This window comes from Haematobia irritans, chromosome 4 (assembly GCF_050003625.1).
Source record: "Haematobia irritans isolate KBUSLIRL chromosome 4, ASM5000362v1, whole genome shotgun sequence".
NCBI classification, from domain to species: Eukaryota; Metazoa; Arthropoda; class Insecta; order Diptera; family Muscidae; genus Haematobia; species Haematobia irritans.
The window spans coordinates 101364426-101385562 of NC_134400.1; the positions used below are offsets into that span (position 1 = coordinate 101364426).

At 33.7% G+C, this 21137-nt stretch overlaps 1 protein-coding gene across 5 annotated transcripts in view; it reads left to right on the forward strand.

Annotated features, from left to right (window-relative positions):
- The window catches only part of Ae2 (anion exchange protein Ae2), a 257209-nt gene that overhangs the window by 1843 nt on the left and 234229 nt on the right, over positions 1–21137 (forward strand). For 3 of the 5 annotated variants that reach the window (XM_075307454.1, XM_075307460.1, XM_075307455.1), the window contains exon 2: positions 5985–6073. The exons of 1 other annotated variant lie outside the window; for it this stretch is intronic. The gene's annotated coding sequence lies outside the window, so the exon portion shown is untranslated. Of the gene's footprint in view, positions 1–5563; positions 5891–5984; positions 6074–21137 lie in introns of those variants that run through there. One more of the 5 variants, XM_075307456.1, reaches the window with a different exon arrangement.

Below are 21137 nucleotides of genomic sequence, written 5' to 3' on the forward strand. Positions count from 1 at the left end.
ATAATTGATACAATTAACTTTTTAATCCAACTAGAAACATTAAGTCAAGTAAGTCAATGTTAAATGCTAAAATTTTTAATAAAAAGTTATTGCTACAATTAACTTTTTAATCAAACTCGGAAGACTAAGTCAGTTTAAAAAATTATTGATTTTTATTTTAAATCTTTAATAAATAAAATTTATTGATACAATCAATTTTTTAAGCAAAATAAAAACACAAAGTCATATAAGAAAGTGATTGAAAATAACTATGCCCTTAATTAAAAAAATTGCTACATTCCAAATTTAGTTCAGAAAATTAGTGAACTTTTTTTTTAATTTTTTTACAATTAATTGTTCCAATTAACAATTTAAGTAAAAAATTTATTCGAAGTCGATTGAAAAATTCAATTAATTGTTTAACTGATTTCATTAAGAAAAAATCTAACAAAATAATGAATTAAAATCTTAACAACTGATTGAGTTTTCCAATCGACATCAATTAAATTTTTCATTGAATCAGTTAAAACCTTAATTGAGTTTTGCAATCAACATCAATTAAATTTTTAAATTGAATGAATTAAAAAATTAATTGAAATTTTCAAATTTAATCGATTAATTTTTAAATCAATAATTTTTAATTTACTATCATTTTCGTGATTGAAGACAGTTCAATTAAAAAATTAATTAGATCAATTAATTTCCTGATTGAATCAGAAAAAAATTTTGTGTGCATGTATGAATAACAATGTTCCACTATTTAGTTAGTGTGAGTTTTGAAAAGGGGTTCGAACACTGAAAAAATATTGATCTAATATGAAAGATTGTACAACCCAAATTTTAAGACACGCAATTTACACTTTATTAAGGGCAAATTTCATTTAAAGTAAAGAAATTTTAATTAAACAAAGTCCATTATCTTGTGCCCTAAATCGTTTTCTCTTTAAATTTATAACACGAATCTTTTTAATCTGCATGTCTCCGTATATATTTGATGTAAGATATATTTTCCTTAATGTAAAGAAAAACATTTTTGATATTTTTAAAATTAACTGAGTTTTTGAATATATGAATTAGAGCAAAAATTTCCCGACGTGAGTATAATTACTCACATATTCGAATTTTATCATAAATTTAGATTGCTCCATAAACCTTTTTATACCCTCCAACATAGGATGGGGGTATATTAACTTTGTCATTCCGTTTGTAACACATCGAAATATTGCTCTAAGACCCCATAAAGTATATATATTCTGGGTCGTGGTGAAATTCTGAGTCGATCTGAGCATATCCGTCCGTCCGTCTGTTGAAATCACGCTAACTTCCGAACGAAACAAGCTATAGACTTGAAACTTGGTACAAGTAGTTGTTATTGACGTAGGTCGGATGGTATTGAAAATGGTCCACTTTTACGTATAGCCCCCATATAAACGGACCCCCAAATTTGGCTTGCGATTGCTCTAAGTGAAGCAAATTTCATCCAATCTGGCTGAAATTTGGTACAAGGTGTTAGCATATGGTCTCTAACAACCATGCAAAAATTGGTCCACATCGGTCTATAATTATATATAGCCCCCATATAAACCGATTCCAAGATTTGGCTTTCGGAGCCTCGAAGAGAAGCAAATTTCATCCGATCCGGCTGAAATTTGGTACATGGTGTTAGTATATGATCTTTATCTACCGTGCAAAAATTGGTCCACATCCGTCCATAATTATATATAGCCCACATATACACCGATCCCCAGATTTGGCTTGGGAAGCCTCTAAGAGCAGAAAATTTCATTCGATCCGGCTGAAATTTGGTACATGGTGTTAGTATATGGTCTCTAACAACTATGCAAAAATTGGTCCACATCGGTCTATAATTATATATAGTCTCCATATAAACCGATCCCCCGATTTGGCTTGCGGAGCCTCTAAGATATGAAATTTCATCCGATCCGGCTGAAATTTGGTACATAGTGTTAGTATATGGTCTCTAGTGACCATGCAAAAATTGGTCGAAATCGGCCAATAATTATATATAGCCCTCATATAAACCGATCCCCAGATTTGACCTCAGAAGCCCCTTGGAAGAGCAAAATACATCCGATTCGGTTGAAATTTGGTACGTGGTGTTAATATATGGCCTCAAACACCCATGCAAAAATTGGTCGAAATCGGTCCATAATTATATATAGCCCCCATATAAACCGATCCCTAGATTTGACCTCCGGAGCCCCTTGGAAGAGCAAAATTCATCCGATTCGGTTGAAATTTGGTGCGTGATGTTAGTATATGGTATCCAACAACCATGCATGAATTGGTTCATACCAGTCCATAATTAAATATATAGCCCCCATTTAAACCGATCCCCAGATTTGACCTCCGGTGCCTTTTGGAAAAGCAAAATTCATCCGATCTGATTGACATTTGGTACGTGGTTTTACTATATGAAATTTAACAACCATTCCAAAAGTGGTCCATATCAGTCCATAATCATATATAGCCCCCATATAAACCGATCACGAGATTTGGTTTTGGAACCTCTTGGAGTAGCAAATTTTATCCGAGTCAGTTGAAATTTGGTACATTGTGCTAGTATATGGCCGTTAACAACCATGCCTAACTAGGTCCATATCGGTCTATAGCCCTCAGATAAATCGATCCCCAATAACACAAAAATTGGTCCATATCAAATTCATAATTGTATGTAGCCCCCATATAAGCGACCCCCATATTTCAATTCTGGCTCCCTACGTACCGTGTAAAAGTCCATATCGATTTGTAATTATTTGTAGACTTACCTACACATACCTTTTTTGTCTAATATATACCACGTATGGACTAACTCACAATTTAGAAAACGATTTAAGATACCACAACCCAAGTAATTCGATTGTGGATGACAGTCTTTCGTAGAAGTTTCTACGCAATCCATGGTGGAGGGTACATAAGATTCGACCTGGCCGAACTTACGGCCATATATACTTGTTTTATTTTATTTTATTTTGTTTTGAAAAAAGCCGCTTCTTTAGCCTTAAATCAATTCTAAAATCTTTAATGAAATAACCAAATCTTTGGATCTAAGAAAACTTTGTTTTGAGTGTAAGTGAGCATGGATTTTAATTTCGAAAGTTTGACTTCGGCAAAGGAAAAGAGACATGCTTGCAAATTTGTTTAGGAAAAGCCGACTATCAAAAACTTTTTTTCGGGAGGTTCAAGTGAAGTTTACTTTGGGTTTAGTGAATTACCCGAATTTATTCTGATAATTGGTTGATAGTCTTGCTGCAAGTAGAGGATGCTGATGAGGAATGTGATAATTCCGAAACAGCTGTCCATCACACCGTCTTGCAATTTATAGGGCTTTGCCCAAATAAATTTTTGACAAGCATACTTTACCTCTGTTGGTTAAGCTACACTTGTGGTTTAGTCAATGCATGACTGAAATCAAAAACAACAATAATGTTTGCGTGAGTGCTACCACAATTATCTTGCTTGAGCAAAAATTTCCCCTTCGTGACTAAAACATAACTCACGTACACATCTCCAATAGACATCAATATGTTTATATTTAAACGTATAATTACTCACAGTGGTTTGGAGTAATCTAACATAGAATCTTCATTACTGCTAGAAACATGTGTGCCACGAAATGTGTCATTCAAATTGACAAATTCACAAATAAAACGAATTCGTTGCTTAAGAGAATTTCGTTGCTATAACGAAATTCTCTTAAGCAACGAATCGTGTATTCATCAAAATGTTTCGTTATACAGGGTGGCTGATATGTAATGCAACAAAGTAAAGCGCTACACTCTGCCCAAATATGGCTCTGAGGAAGGCGTCGACTTACATCCAAAATGCCTCAGGAGCGGTAGAATTAAAGCGAGAAACCTAATTTTTAAACCATTTTTGGTTGTCTGTCCAGGTTTAAGCCATGGTTTGCGGCCAAAATGTTTGTCTGTCCAGGACTTCAATACTGTCTTCACACTATTTTTCGCCATAATATTCAGAATTTATTAAGACCCCACGGTCAATGAATAAGAGCGACCATCGGCCATTAAGGTGGCCCACAATGCCATCCGCGGCGCTTGAGTTCTGGTATCCAATTGAATGTGTCAAAGTGTAAATTTATCCCGTCAATGAAAACCCCATGATTCTTTAAAATAAGTTTTTAATAAGATACTTGTTTTAAAGTTAATTAGCACATAAATAGCGAACTCCTAGCCGTATACTCTATACCAACACACAATGAAAAGTTAATAAAAATTGAGCCAACGACATTCTTCATTGATATAATGAAACATTTGAGACTATGAAAATGTTCGTTTATAGTACGAATGGTTTCAATATCTGACAGACAATTTGTTATGGTAAGGGAGCCACAGTGCTATAACGCTTAGAATTACCATTGATTCAATCCCAGTTTCGACCAAAAATCGAAAAGTTTTTCAGCTGTGGATTATCCCCTCTTAGTAATGCAGGATTTGTTTCTGTCTCAAAGCTTCTCTGCAGAGAACCACACATGAGTGGTTTTACTGCCAGGTGAAAGGTCGTCAAAATTGGCTATAAAAAGGATGTCCCTTCCCAAAAAAAATATAACCAAAAATTTCCAATTAAAAAGTTAATTGAAGCTGACAACTTTTTCAATTAAAAAATATATTGATACAATTAACCTTTTAATCAAACTAGAAAAATTAAGTCAATTAGGTCAATGATTGAAAATCATTAATTTTTTTTATCAAACTCGGACATTAAAAAACGATTGATTTTTTTCAAATTTGTAATAAAAAATTTATTGATAAAATTTATTTTTTAATTAAACTAAGATTACAATTAATTGGCCCACTTAATAATTTAATTAAAATATTTAATTGATGTCGATAACAAATATCAATTAATTGTTTAACTGATTTAATTAAAAGTTTAACCACATAATTAATACAATCAATTAAATTAATTAAAAAAATTAATCGATTTTTGCAATCAACATCAATTAAATTTTTAATAAAATCAATTAATTTTTTAATCAAATATTTTTTATACCCAAGTAAAACTATGCTTCAATCATTTTTATGATTGAAAACATTTCAATAGCAAAAATTAGTTTGATCAATTAATTTTGTGTTGGAACATGGAATCGGGTATTGCTCACTGATAAGGGAGAAGTTTATCGCTTTTGGTACCATTTTTTCAGTAAAAAGAGCATTTAAAATAAAACCTTGAAAGATGTCTTTGTATTTGTAAATTATTTTTGGCTTTTTAGCCAACATACAAAAAATAATCGAATTGGATGATACTTTCAATAATAGTAAAGAATGTTTAAAGTTTATTAAAACCAAATTGTTTTCAGGTCAAATGAACTTTCTTTTATGTCAAGATACCCATTATAAAGTCGAATCACTCAACTCAAAAGACAAAACACCATTGATGAAATGTTTATCAAATGTTTGGGAAGTAAGAATCTTTGTATCAGGGAAATAAATCTTCTATGCTACGCTATAAATGGAATTCGTATTTGCTTACGACGATACTATTTCAGTGTCTCTACATTTGGATATGATTGTAATCGTTGTAGTAAAATTTCAGAGATTTTACAATAATATAAACGATTAGTTGGGACAGTGTGGGATTAGAAATACGACAGACATTTTAAGTTCTCTTTCGTCACTATGTAAATTTTTTGTTAAACGTTTCACACCAAATGCACCAAACGATAAAGATACTAAAACTTCAACGCGTTCGCCAATAAAAAATTCGAAAACAAAACACTTAATTTTGAGGAAACTCTCCCTATAAAAATTTAAAATATATGGGAATTTAAACAAATGAAGGCTTACCCAGTTGTTCCTCGATGTATACAGAAAAAATAGATAAACAAGTGTCAAGTGTATAGTTTAAGCAAGTCAAACAAAAACAAACAAAAGTAAATAAGCAAAGTTTCTTAACACTGTGCAATTGATTGTTTCAAATAGTAATTAATGAGTATAATTTGTTCGTTTTTTTCTTTTTTGATGCAGCGAAATAACGCTTTCTAGTAATTATTACTCATTAAAAACAAATTATAAATTTTTAAATCACAACTTGGCGAATCCCGATAAAATTTAAGGTATGTAGTAAAAAATTTCTTATTTGGTATTTATCCTGCCAATATTTTTATACCCTCCACCATTCCGTTTGTAACACATCGAAATATTTCTCTAAGACCCCATAAAGTATATATTCTGGGTCGTGGTGAAATTCTGCGTCGATCTAAGCATGTCTGTCCCAGGGATCCGGAGCGGTCCATTTTTTCGCTCCGCTCCACGCTCCGCTCCTCTTCGAGAAAATTATAGTACAAACATTGTATTATTTGTTCAATTGAGTTTTATGTTATTTAGAAAAATCGGGCGGTACATATATGGGAGCTATAGCTAAATCTGAACCGATTTCGATAATTTTTTGCACATATAGTTAGTGCTATAGAAGATTACATTTAGCCAACTTTGAGCAAGATCGGTTGATAAATAAGGGTTTTATTACCGAATTTGGCAAAATCGGGCGATACATATATATGGGACCTATATCTAAATCTGAACCGATTTCGATGAAATTTTCAGACTTAAAGGGTGATACAGAAGATTATTTTGTGCTAAATTTGACGACGATCGGATAGTAAAAAAGTGCAACGTGACCCCATTTGTCGAAATCGGGCAATACATATATATGGGAGCTACACTGAAAAAAAAGCATACTCGGTTCCAAAGATTTTGTCTTTACTTTAAAAAATTTGGTATTGATTCCGAGCCAAAGAAGCGGAGAATACAAGTAAGGATACTTTTAAGACACAATTCTCTTTTAAATGTGTACTTGCTTCTAGGAAGCAAATTTTAATTTTTCGCTTTCTCAGCTTTTTTTCTTCATATGCTATCAAAGTCCTTTAAAAACGAGTTAACGGCAACTTTATTTTCCAAATTAGGACTCGACTTCCAGTAGAAATTATGCTATGTTTGAAGTAAAAAACTTCTTTAAAAACTTCTTTAAAAAACATGTCCTATATTTGAACGATTTTTTGCTTTGTAGTCAAGATGCAAAAAGACAACAAATTTAAAGACAATTTCATTAAATTTAAAGAATTTTTCTGAATTATTAAAGTCAAGTTGACCTTAGCCTATAAATTTTTTCTTTCATGTTAAGATAACCATTTTTAAGTCAAATCACTTAATTATAAGGACAATATGACTTCATTGAAAAATTTATCGACTTTTGGACAAGGAAAATAACTTTATTTTAGAGAAATGCGTCTTCTATGCTAAGCAAAATTTGTATTCGTATTTTAAAGACATGAAATCATTGACCTCACGACAATATTTTTTTCAGTGTATATCTAAATTTGATCCGATTTCTTCCAAATTCAATAGCGTTCGTCCTTGTGCCCAAAAAACTCCCTGTACCAAACTTCATCAAAATCGGTTAATAATTGCGACTGGAATCCTGTGAACAACAAATACATGGACAGACGGACGGATGGACACCAAGCGCTAGATCGACTCAAGAGGTGATTCTGAGTCGATCGGTATATATTTTATGGGGTCTAAAATCAATAATTGTGGTAGGCACATTTTTTGGCAGATCAAACTTATTATACCCTGACCACTATGTGGTTTAGGGTATAATGACTTTAAAACAATGTGTTGAAACATTTTATTAATTTTGAAGATTTTTTTTCAGAAATATTAAATCCATTTTGACTTCATTAAAACGAAATTTTCATTCATATTAGGATACACATTTTTATGTCGAATCACTTAGCTATAAGGACAAACAGACTTCATTGAAAAGTTTAGAGACTTTTAGACAAGGAAAAACTTTTTTTCAGAGAAATACGTCTTCTATTCTAAGCAAAATTCGTATTCGTATTTTAAGCATGTGAAATATTTGGCCTCCCGACAATATTCTTTGCGGTGCACCATCTACTATTTAATATGTGATAGAAACCAAATTTATGAAAATGGACCAAAATGGACCAAATTCTGTTTGGTCCGAACATCGGACCAAATTTAAAAATTAGAAATCTTTTGGACCAATTTTGGTCCGATCGGACCAAAACGGCAACGCTGATTGGAATTGAAAGTCTATACACAGAGTAGAAGTAACTACTCTCCGAAAGTTTTTTTTGTTGTTTTGCAACAGACGTAGAGAAGAGGTTTTGTTATATTTGTAATGTGTGTGTATGTTTATGTTTGCAACAACCTCCATCGAAATCAGTCCATGGTATACCTACGAATATTCTTACTCAGATCTAGTGCTACCTAATTTCGCTTTTTTCCCCTTTATTGTAAAAATACATTTTCGAACAGCGGTTTTAAGAAATGTTCGTTCTCAAAAAAGTAGATAACATGCAATAATACAAATCAAGTCATTATTTTTCAATGTGAGAAAAAAATTAAAATAAATGTATATGCGCACATTTTTCAACCAAAATTGAAACTATCCATAATTTTAATTGAATTTTCGAGAACTAATATCAGACATAAGAGAATGCTAGGATCTAGTACAATAGTAAAGCAAATATGAATGTCCTTACACTGAAAAAAAAAGAATATTTCTTAATTATTAAAGTCACGTTGACCTTACCACAAAAATTTTATCTTTCATGTTATGATACATATTTTTAAGTAAAATCACTTAATTATAAGGACATTACAACTTCATTCAAAAGTTTATTGACTTTTGGACAAGGAAAAAAACTTTATTTTAGAGAAATGCGTCTTCCATGCTAAGCAAAATTTGCATTCTTATTCTAAAGACATGAAATCTTTGACTTCACGACAATATTTTTTTCAGTGTAGAAAACTAAAAAATTAAATATAAATAAGATAGTTTATTTAACGTTCATTTATTTGACGTTCATTACAAACATCTTTGTTGTAATACGGGATGAAATTGATCGAAAGTACTGTTGTTACTTTTACAACACATACTAGAGATATATTTTGACATTTGCCGTTTTTGAAAACAATTACTAAAAAAACACGTTGTGTTTTCCCCAATGTACGTACGTACAAAAATACATATCGTACATTTTAAACGTTTACTCACTCTACGCTAAGTACTAGCTATATTTGAAATTACCTACACAGTGTAATTTCAAAGTTACACATTTCATTCATGTAATATTTTATTCGGAGCGGAGCGGTTTTTCATTTGGAAACCGCTCCGCTCCCGCTCCGGATTTTAGAAATGCCGCTCCCGCTCCGGCAAAAAAAGGGCTTGCTCCGCTCCGGATCCCTGGTCTGTCCGTCTGTTGAAATCATGCCAACTTCCGAACGAAATAAGCTATCGACATGAAAGTTGGCACAAGTAGTTGTTATTGATGTAGGTCAGATGGTATTGCAAATGGACCATATCGGTCCACTTTTACGTATAGCCCCCATATAAACGGCCCCCAGATTTGGCTTGCGGAGCCTCTAAGAGAATCCTATTTCATCCGATCTGGCTGAAATTTGGTACGTGGTGTTAGTATATGGTCTTAAACAACCATGCAACAAGTGGTCCACATCGGTCCATAATTATATATAGCCGCCATATAAACCGATCCCCAGAATTTTTTTTTTTTAATTTTTGGAGGTACACTTACAATTTTGAGCATATCTTTCGTCTTCTTTGGCCTATTTGATACTTCTACTACTCAAATTAAAGAAAATTAAGCCGTCTACAACTCATGCTCAGAAATTTTCAAATCGGGTAAGTAGTTTGGATGTTGGCGGCTTAAAAAGTAAAAAAACAGTGTTTTTTTAGTAACAAGTAAGGAAAGTCTAAAGTCGGGCGGGGCCGACTATATTATACACTGCACCACTTTGTAGATCTAAATTTTCGATACCATATCACATCCGTCAAATGTGTTGGGTGCTATATATAAAGGTGTGTCCCAAATACATACATTTAAATATCATTCGATCTGGACAGAATTTGATAGACTTCTCTAAAAACTATAGACTCTAAATTTAAGTCGGCTAATGCACAATTTAGTAAAAAAAAATATGGGAAACATTCAAATCTGAAACAATTTTAAGGAAACTTCGCAAAAGTTAATTTATGATTTATCGCTCGATATATAGGCATTAGAAGTTTAGGGAAATTAAAGTCATTTTTACAACTTTTCGACTAAGCAGTGGGGATTTAGCAAGGAAAATGTTGGTATTTTGACAATTTTTGTCGAAATCAGAAAAACATATATATGGGAGCTATATCTAAATCTGAATTGGCCTCTGTGGTCATATGAGTGTAAATCGGGCGAAAGCTATATATGGGAGATATATCTAAATCTGAACCGATTTCAACCAAATTTGGCACGCATAGCTACAATGCTAATTCTACTCCCTGTGCAAAATTTCAACTAAATCGGAGCACAAAATTGGCCTCTGCGGTCATATGAGTGTAAATCGGGCGAAAGCTATATATGGGAGCTATATCTAAATCTAAACCGATTTCAACCAAATTCGACACGCATAGCTACAATGCTAATTTTACTCCCTGTGCAAAATTTCAACTAAATCGAAGCAACAAATTGGCCTCTGTGGGCAAATGAGTGTAAATCGGGCGAAAGCTATATATGAGAGCTATATCTAAATCTGAACCGATTTGGCTGATATTTTGCAAATTTTTCGAGACTCATAAAATATTCGGATGTACGGAATTTGAGGAAGATCGGTTTATATACACGCCAATTATGACCAGATCGGTGAAAAATATATATGGCAGCTATATCTAAATCTGAACCGATTTTTTCCAAAATCAATAGGGATCGGCTTTGAGCCGAAACAGGACCCTATACCAAACTTTAGGACAATCGGAATAAAACTGCGAGCTGTACTTTGCACACAAAAATACACCAACAGACAGACAGACAGACGGACAGGCGGACAGACGGACATCGCTAAATCGACTCAGAATTCAATTCTAAGACGATCGGTATACTAAACGATGGGTCTCAGACTTTTCCTTCTTGGCGTTACATACAAATGCACAAACTTATTATACCCTGTACCACAGTAGTGGTGAAGTGTATAAAAATTATACTAGAACCAATTCACAAAACGACTGTTGGTAGGGAAAAATTCGAATGAAATTTTCCTTGTGTATATATATTGTTACGTTTTTATATTTAGGCGTTTTTAATTACCCGACAATTAAAACACAGTTCTTTTAAATAACGACAATCTACAATTTATTTACTATGACTTCACACTTTACAATTCGTTCACACTGAAGTTATTCGTTTGACGCTTTAATTAAGACTGACTCGTTAGCAGCATGTGAGCGCTTTTATATATGACAGTGTGGCAATACGAGAACATTCTGGTAGCACTACAATATTCTGGCAACGCCAGAACATTCTTAGACAATGCTAGGAGGATCTACGACCATTAAGCTGTTCATCTGGTGGCTGCCAAACACATACACACTCACATAGATATATGCTCGCATTACTACAACAACAATGACAATAGACAATGAGATGAGATGAGAATGGAGAATAACAAAGCAAAGGGGTTGCTATTCTATGAGAGAGTAAGAACTAACATTTCGGTAAGCAAACAAAAGAACATAAAAGAAATTCAGGAAAATACTAGAAAATGAATAGATGATTCCAACAAGTGATATCGAAATTTTATCGTTACAAGTTGAAGTTTTAAATTAACGGAAACTAATTTAAATAAACTTATATCTATAATTATCAAATTCGTAACAATATTTTTTTTTAAGGCGCCAATTGGTTACTTCCATTCTTTTACTTGTAGCATACTCTGTAGGTCTCTCTTTCTAAACATATATATGTTTATAGGCTACTTCTAAATTAATATATGTTTACATCAAAGCATTTTATGTCCCAAACATAATATGATCTAACATATTAACATATATGTCCCAAACATGTTATGCTAGTTTATGAACATTGTATGCTTGCACTTAAAAATATTGTGTTAAAAAATTTTAGTTCCAAACATATAATTTTTACATCCAAACATATGAAAAACAGTCTTTTTCGTCCGTGTAGTTGTACCATCCAATCCAAATGGATCGGTAAACTTTTCATATATTCCTTACAAATTTTCATTATGTTATTTGTTCTACTAGTATTTGTACTCGGTAAGATTCAGAAAATTTTTTAATTCTTTCGGAAAACTGCGTAATACAAGAATTTTTTTTATATATACCCTCAAAAGAACTTCTTGTAATGTGAAAATTAAGACCTTGATTGCCGACAATTACCGTTAGTTAGTTTTGTATTAAAACTTTCTTGAAGACATACAACTTCACTTTTTCTGGTGGATAATTGCATGTAAAATCATGTGATGAACTACTTTCTCCCGAAGAAAGGGCAAGTGAAACCAGGCATTTGAATAAGTGTCAGTACCTAGAATTATATTATCATGGCAATTTGCGTTATTCTCAGTATTTTTAATGGGCGCTATTAAATTGAAGCTTATGACGAGTTGTATTTGTTCAATGTAATATCTGATTCTCGTATTTTTTGTATTCCTTGTATGGCATCGCTTATTATGGTTCCATGTATTTTATGGAGTGATAACTGAGAACTTTGGGGATCTACAATATACAAGGAATTGTCCATTGGCCACTGAGCTCTATTCGTTCCAAGAATACATTACAATCAATGAATGTTTAACAAATGTTTTGTGGGAAAAATGCAGTTTATAACGGAGGACATATTTACTGGTTTAATTTGCTAAAATTCCAGCCATCAAAAATGGAAAATAATTTACAAATATCATGTTTTCAAACATATCCAGGGATAGATGAGGTTAGACTATTCAGCGATACCAAATTCACTAAAAATACCTATTACATATAAGTACATCTAGTTATACCCACTACCATAGAATGGTGATGGGGGTATAATAAGTTTGTCATTCAGTTTGTAACAAATATTCGTTATATCGATTTCCGACTATGTAAAGTATATATATTCTTGATCAGGGAGAAAGTGTAAGACGATATAAGCATGTCCATCTGTCTGTCTGTTGTAATCACGTTACACTGAAAAAAATATTGTCGTGAGGTCAAAGATTTCATGTCTTTAAAATACGAATGCAAATTTTGCTTAGCATAAAAGACGCATTATTTTAGTATAAAGTTTTTTCCCTTGACCAAAAGTCGATAAACTTTTCAATGAAGCCGTATTGTCCTTATAATTAAGTGATTTGATTTAAAAATTGATATCATAACATGAAAGAAAAAATGTTTGGGCTAAGGTCAACTTGACTTTAATAATTCAGAAAAAATCTTTAAATTTAATGAAATTGTCTTTAAATTTGTTGTCTTTTTGCATCTTGACTACAAAGCAAAAAATTATTTTTCAACACTTTATTTTAAAGACGTTTTTTACTTGAAACACAGCATAATTTCTACTGGAAGTCAAGTCTTAATTTGGAAAATAAAGTTGTCGTTATTTCGTTTTTAAAGGACTTTGATAGCATATGAAGAAAAAAAGCTGAAAAAGCAATACCAAAATTTTTAAAGTAAAGACAAAATCTTTAGAACCGGGTATGCTTTTTTTTTCAGTGTACAGTCTTCAATAATGGCGCTATTGTCTTGAAATTGGGCACAGATTATATCGGTCCAGATTTTGATATAGCTCCCATATAAACCGATACCCCGATTGTGGTGTCTTGGGCTTCTAGAAACCGTAGCTTTTATCCGATTTGTCTGAAATTGGAAAACTAGAGGTATTTTACGACCACAAATAAGTGTGTCGAGAATGGTGTGTATCGGTCCAGATTTTGGTCTAGCCCCCATATAGACCGATCTCCCGAATTTACTTCTTGGGCTTGTAGAAACCGCAGTTTTTATCCGGTTTGTATGAAATTGGAAATGTAGAGGCATTTTAGGAACACAAATAGATGTGTCGAAAATGGTGTGTATCAGTCCATGTTTTAGTATAGCCCCCAAATCGATGTCTAGATTCCAAAGTGAGCTAAGTCTAAAAAGTGAATTTTACAGGAAACAACAAACAAGAAACAAGTTTTGTTTTTTGAAATTTCTCAAAACCCGTATAAGATAGAAATTTCCTTATTTACGGTCTCAAAATCATATTTTTTATATTTTTTTTAGTATGTACGAACTCAAAATAGTGATAACAGAACATGCCTAAAAATGACTTAGACCACTTTAGACCGAACAAAGCTTTTGGCCCTTTTTGGATTGAACATTTTTTAAAACTATAGACACAGGCCAAGTACAATATTAACCATAACTTTTGATAGAAATTTCCAATAAATTCGAACTTCTGACAGGATGCAATTCACGTCAATCCGAATAAAAAACAGCGAACTCCATCAAAACATGCTAAGTCGACTTAGCGTACTCTGGAATGAGGGCATCGATATGATCTTCTGGTTTTACTTCGAGGGCTTCTAGACACCGCAATTTTTATTCGATTTACCTGAAATTGAAAATTTCCATAACAAGTTTTGCCGAGTATGATGTTATGCCCCCATATAGCCCGAGCTCCCGATTTGATTTCTTGGGCTTCTACGCACCGCACTTTTTTATCAGATTTACCTAAAATTTAAAACCTGGAGATAAGTACGTCGAATATGGGGCGTAACGGTTCACGTTTTGATATAGGCCCCAATATTGCACGATCTCCCGATTTGATTCTTGATCGTCTATATATCCATATCGATCGTATTTGATATACCCCACCAATAGACCGATCTTCCGATTTCTTAATTTTCTTTCTTAATTTTTATTTATTTTAAGTTCAAAATTTTGATGTATTTTTGTTCCGTAAATAGGTGTAACGATGGTGTGGATCGGTCCATATTTTGGTATAGCTCCCATGTGTTAAGTCTCCCGATTTCCATGTTGGTATATATCTTTGCTTGGCAGAGTATCTGTCATCAAATAAACCTGAAATTACCCTCCGGGATGTTTGGGCAAATTGCCACTGACGGTCATACCACAGGATTGGTACCGGTGCTCCAGTTTGTCGCAATTTTTAAATAGTCATTATTTATTGATTTCCATACTAGCATGAAATTAAAATCCGACCGAAATTAAATCCGTATTTTTTACCGTTGAAACAGCACGATTGTTCCAAAAACATGAGAAAACTGTTTAAGTTAAGAGAATTCGCTTATACGCAGCTGTTATAGTCACCAGTAGACAATTATCGTTATAAGTTACATTCATATAGCATAGTTTGCAGCGCCCACGAGCCCATGCAAACATAACATTATTTAACAGAAACATACATTTGTTTGCCACGTGGAGCAGTGGTTAGCATGTCTGCCTTGTATGCAAAGGATCGTGGGTTCAATCCCTGCTCCGACCGAACACTTTTTTTTTAATTTACACATTTATATTTATACTATATTAAATTTTTATAATGAAACATCGAAAAGTGGGTTATTAAAGATTTACACTCAGAAACAGTGCGTGATATAATCAAGATGGACTGAGCTTTTGAATAAAATATTATTTGTTTATTGCAAAAATAACAATTTTGTAACAAAAAAACTGTTTTTGGTATAAAAGTTTGAAATTTTGGAAAGAAAAACATCAAACAAAAGAAGAACGTGGAGTTGAGTATAAACATACATAAATAATTATACCCTTCACCACTACTGTGGTACAGGGTATAATAAGTTTGTGCATTTGTATGTAACGCCAAGAAGGAGTAATCATAGACCAACCTTTTAGTATACGGATCGGCTTAGAATTAAATTCTGAGTCGATTTAGCGATGTCCGTCTGTCTGTCTGTCTGTTGATGTATTTTTGTGTGCAAAGTACAGCTCGCAGTTTTAGTCCGATTGTCCTAAAATTTGGTATAGGGTCCTATTTCGGTTCAAAGACGATCCCTATTGATTTTGGAAAAAACCGGTTCAGATTTAGATATAGCTGCCATATATATTTTTCACCGATCTGGTCATAATTGGCGTGTATATCAACCGATCTTCCGTACATGCGAATATTTTATGGGTCTCGAAAAACTTGCCAAATATCAGCCAAATCGGTTCAGATTTAGATATAGCTCCCATATATAGCTTTCGCCCGATTTACACTCATTTGCCCACAGAGGCCAATTTTTGGCTCCGATTTGGTTAAAATTTTGCACAGGGAGTAGAATTAGCATTGTAACTATGCGTGTCAAATTTGGTTGAAATCGGTTCAGATTTAGATATATCTCCCATATATACCTTTCGCCCGATTTACACTCATATGACCACAGAGGCCATTTTTTAACTCCGATTTAATTGAAATTTTGCACAGGGAGTAGAATTAGCATTGTAGCCATGCGTGCCAAATTTGGATCGGCTTAGAATTAAATTCTGAGTCGATTTAGCGATGTCCGTCTGTCTGTCTGTCTGTCTGTCTGTCTGTCCGTCTGTCTGTTTTGTGTGCAAAGTACAGCTCGCAGTTTTAGTCCGATTGTCCTAAAATTTGGTATAGGGTCCTATTTCGGCTCAAAGTGATTTTGGAAAAAACCGGTTCAGATTTAGATATAGCTGCCATATATATTTTTCACCGATCTGGTCATAATTGGCGTGTATATCAACCGATCTTCCGTACATCCGAATATTTTATGGGTCTCGAAAAACTTGCAAAATATCAGCCAAATCGGTTCAGATTTAGATATAGCTCCCATATATAGCTTTCGCCCGATTTACACTCATTTGCCCACAGAGGCCAATTTTTGGCTCCGATTTGGTTGAAATTTTGCACAGGGAGTAGAATTAGCATTGTAACTATGCGTGCCAAATTTGGTTGAAATCGGTTCAGATTTGGATATATCTCCCATATATAGCTTTCGCCCGATTTACACTCATATGACCACAGAGGCCATTTTTTAACTCCGATTTAATTGAAATTTTGCACAGGGAGTAGAATTAGCATTGTAGCCATGCGTGCCAAATTTGGTTGAAATCGGTTCAGATTTAGATATATCTCCCATATATACCTTTCGCCCGATTTACACTCATATGACCACAGAGGCCAATTTTTAACTCCGATTTAGTTGAAATTTTGCACAGGGAGTAGAATTAGCATTGTAACTATGCGTGCCAAATTTGGTCGAAATCGGTTCAGATTTGGATATATCTCCCATATATAGCTTTCGCCCGATTTACACTCATATGACCACAGAGGCCAATTTTTAACTCCGATTTAGTTGAAATTTTGCAACTAAAAAAAAATATTCATATAATCTCATGTGTAGAAAATTTTATTTATGCATAGGTATGTATACAATATTTATACCCTGCGCCACACTGTGGAACAGGGTATTATAAGTTAGTGCATATGTTTGCAACTCCCAGAAGGAGACGAGATAGACACATGGTGTCTTTGGCAATAATGCTCAGGGTGGGCTCCTGAGTCGATATAGCCATGTCCGTCTGTCCGCGAACACATTTTTGTAATCAAAGTCTAGGTCGCAGCATTAGTCCAATCGACTTCAAATTTGGCACAAGTAAAGGGTGATACGGTCAAAATTTGGTCAATATAAACTTGGCGTATTTCATTCAATTTTGCATTTAAAAAACCTGAACACCCCTCATTGAAGGTGTGTGTGTGTAGAATGTTGCTCCTATTTTGATTTTGGAATTCACTCTTCAGTTGTCAAAATGCCGTCCAAGCAAGAATTGCAGCGTATCAAAATTTTGCTCGCGCATCGTTCGCCCGATTTACACTCATATGACCACAGAGGCCAATTTTTTGCTCCGATTTAGGTGAAATTTTGCACAGGGAGTAGAATTAGCATTGTAGCTATGCGTGCCAAATTTGGTTGAAATCGGTTCAGATTTAGATATAGCTCCCATATATATGTTTTTCTGATTTCGACAAAAATGGACATTTTCCTTGAAAAAGCGCCACAGCTTAGTCGAAAAATTGTAAAAATTACTCTAATTTTCCTAAACTCCTAATACATATATATCGAGCGATAAATCATAAATAAACTTTTTCGAAGTTTCCTTAAAATTGCTTCAGATTTAAACGTTTCCCATATTTTTTTACTAACATTGTGTTCCACCCTAGTGCATTAGCCGACTTAAATTTTGAGTCTATAGATTTTGTTGAAGTCTATCAAATTCTGTCCAGATCGAGTGATATTTAAATTTATGTATTTGGGACAAACCGACTTTAGACTTTCTTTACTTGTTTTATAATATTAAATTGAGCCAACGGGCTTTTTGGGCAGCAAATAAAACAATGACTTCTTCAGTCGGCACATTTATTCGGCGATGAACCGACATTAATGCCAATCCATTGTGTCTACTCTCGCTAGTCGAATTTCTAAGATACGTCTTTAATCTCTTCATTGTTGAAAATGAACGTTCGGATGAGCACGTAGTAACTGCAGGGATGGAAAATGCAGTACTATAGTACTTTTTTCAATACGTTTTCACCCCGGTCAGTACCGTAGTACACCCGCCAATGATTTAGTACCTTTTGTGTAGACATTTTTGAGTCGATATCAGATTTATGGTACAATAGCTTTGACAAAATATTTTAATATTTTGAGAAAGTCTTTATCAACCTTTTTTGCTAATAGTCTTTTACAAATATGGCAAACCAGACATGTTCATGTGGGAAGAAAATCTTGATTTTGTAAAAGACATAGTCAAAAACAGGATTTTATTGAACTTCAAGAATGTTTTAGTCGAAAAAAGAATGCGATTCTATACTGTCGATTTTTTATTTCGGAAGAAAATGTTGTCAAAATTTTATTTCTATGTAGAATTTTTGCAAAATTTTATTTTTATAGAAAATTTTGTCAAAATTTTATTTCTATAGGAAATTTTTGCAAAATTTTATTTCTATAGAAAAAATTTTGCAACATTTTTTTTCTATAGATTTTTTTGCAAAATTTTATTTCTATAAAAAATTTTTGCAAAATTTTATTTATATAGAAAATTTTGTCAAAATTTTATTTTCTTTAAAATTCAGTCTCTTGACAATAATCTTCCAGTGAAAATTTTGTTGAAATTTAGTAAAAAGTACCTTTCCGCTCAAAAAATACCTGTTTTGTACTTTCACAAAAATTGTATTTTCTATCCCTGAGTAACTGGCAAAGTGACCAAAATTGTTAAAAGAATATGCACGTTTGGAAATATCTCTTTATTGCACTCTCCAAGTGCTTCCATCGCTGAATTAGGCAGGTTCTTTTCGCAGGGTTTGCGCCATTTCATTTACACATGTGTGTTTGGCTGTTTCGTTGTTGTTGCTATGGCCAAACAAAGCGAGTCATGTTCACAAAAAGAACATCAAACACACATAAAAAGCAGAAATACATTTTCCAAAAATGAAATTTGTGGTGCGAGAAGAAAAACAATTTGTTTTTTTCGACCGTCGTTTGACGGGCTTTTCAACTAGAATTCTATGATTTGTGCAAGTTTTATAGGTAAGCGTTTTTCAAAATAAAACCTCCAGCTTCAACATCTTCGATAAGATTTTTCTATGCAGCTAAAAATATATATTTATTTATATAAAAATATTCATTCATTTCGGGGAGGGGTTTGATCCCCCTCATCACCCACCCTGAATACGGCCTTGGTCGGCCCCGCCCGACTTTAGACTTTCCTTACTTGTTTTATAATATAAATATAAATTTATTTAGGCGTGGACAGTTTTTTACTACCATTTTAAATGCATTTAAAACTTATCGTGTTTTGTACTTAATTTCATGTTTACCTTTAAGGCCGGTATTAAGTTGGGATTAGCGCTCTAAAATGACCCTGTTTTGCCTTTTACTTCTCTTTAATAATTCATTTTAAAGAAAATAAATTTGTTCAATTGTCTTAGCTGGAAAACTCGAACTTAATGCCCGCTTTTCTATTTGATGGTGTCCGTCAATCCTCTTGGACTACTTATTAATAAAGAGGAACTAAACTTTGTTTTTATATATTTTACCATTTAATTTTTCACTATTTCCTCCTTTTTTCATTTTACTGTCCCAACTCTAAAAAGAGTATAGTACCCTTTCGTCATTTCCATGAAGATCCCTTTGCAATTTGTGTATATTTTCCACCGTTTTTTTATACCCTCCATCATAGGATGGGGGTATATTAACTTTGTCATTCCGTTTGTAACACATCGAAATATTGCTCTAAGACCCCATAAAGTATATATATTCTGGGTCGTGGTGAAATTCTGAGTCGATCTAACCATGTCCGTCCGTCCGTCCGTCCGTCCGTCCGTCTGTTGAAATCACGCTAACTTCCGAACGAAACAAGCTATCGACTTGAAACTTGGCACAAGTAGTTGTTATCGATGTAGGTCGGATGGTATTGAAAATGGGCCATATCGGTCCACTTTTACGTATAGCCACCATATAAAGGGACCCTCAGATTTGGCTTGTGGAGCCTCTAACAGAAGCATATTTCATTCGATCCGACTGAAATTTGGTATATGGTGTTGGTATATGGTCTCTAACAACCATGCAAAAATTGGTCCACATCGGTCCATAATTATATATAGCCCCCATATAAACCGATCCCCAGATTTGGCTTGTGGAGCCTAAAAGAGAAGCAAATTTCATCCGATCCGGCTGAAATTTGGTACATGGTGTTGGTAGATGGTCTCTAACAATCATGCAAAAATTGGTCCACATCGGTCCATAATTATATATAGCCCCCATATAAACCGATCCCCAGATTTGGCTTGTGGAGCCTCTAAGAGAAGCATATTTCATCCGATCCGCCTGAAATTTGGTACATGGTGTTGGTAGATGGTCTCTAACAATCATGCAAAAATTGGTCCACATCGGTCCATAATTATATATAGCCCCCATATAAACCGATCCCCAGATTTGGCTTGTGGAGCCTCTAAGAGAAGCATATTTCATCCGATCCGGCTGAAATTTGGTACATGGTGTTGGTAGATGGTCTCTAACAATCACGCAAAAATTGGTCCACATCGGTCCATAATTATATATAGCCCCCATATAAACCGATCCCCAGATTTGGGTTGCGGAGCCTCAAAGAGAAGCAAATTTCATCCGATCCGCCTGAAATTAGGTACATGATATTGTTATATGGTCTCTAATAACCATGCAGAAATTGGTCCACATCGGTTCATAATTATATATAGCCCCCATATAAGCCGATCCCCAGATTTGGCTTGCAAAGTCTCCAAGAGAAGCAAATTTCATCCAATCCGGTTGTAA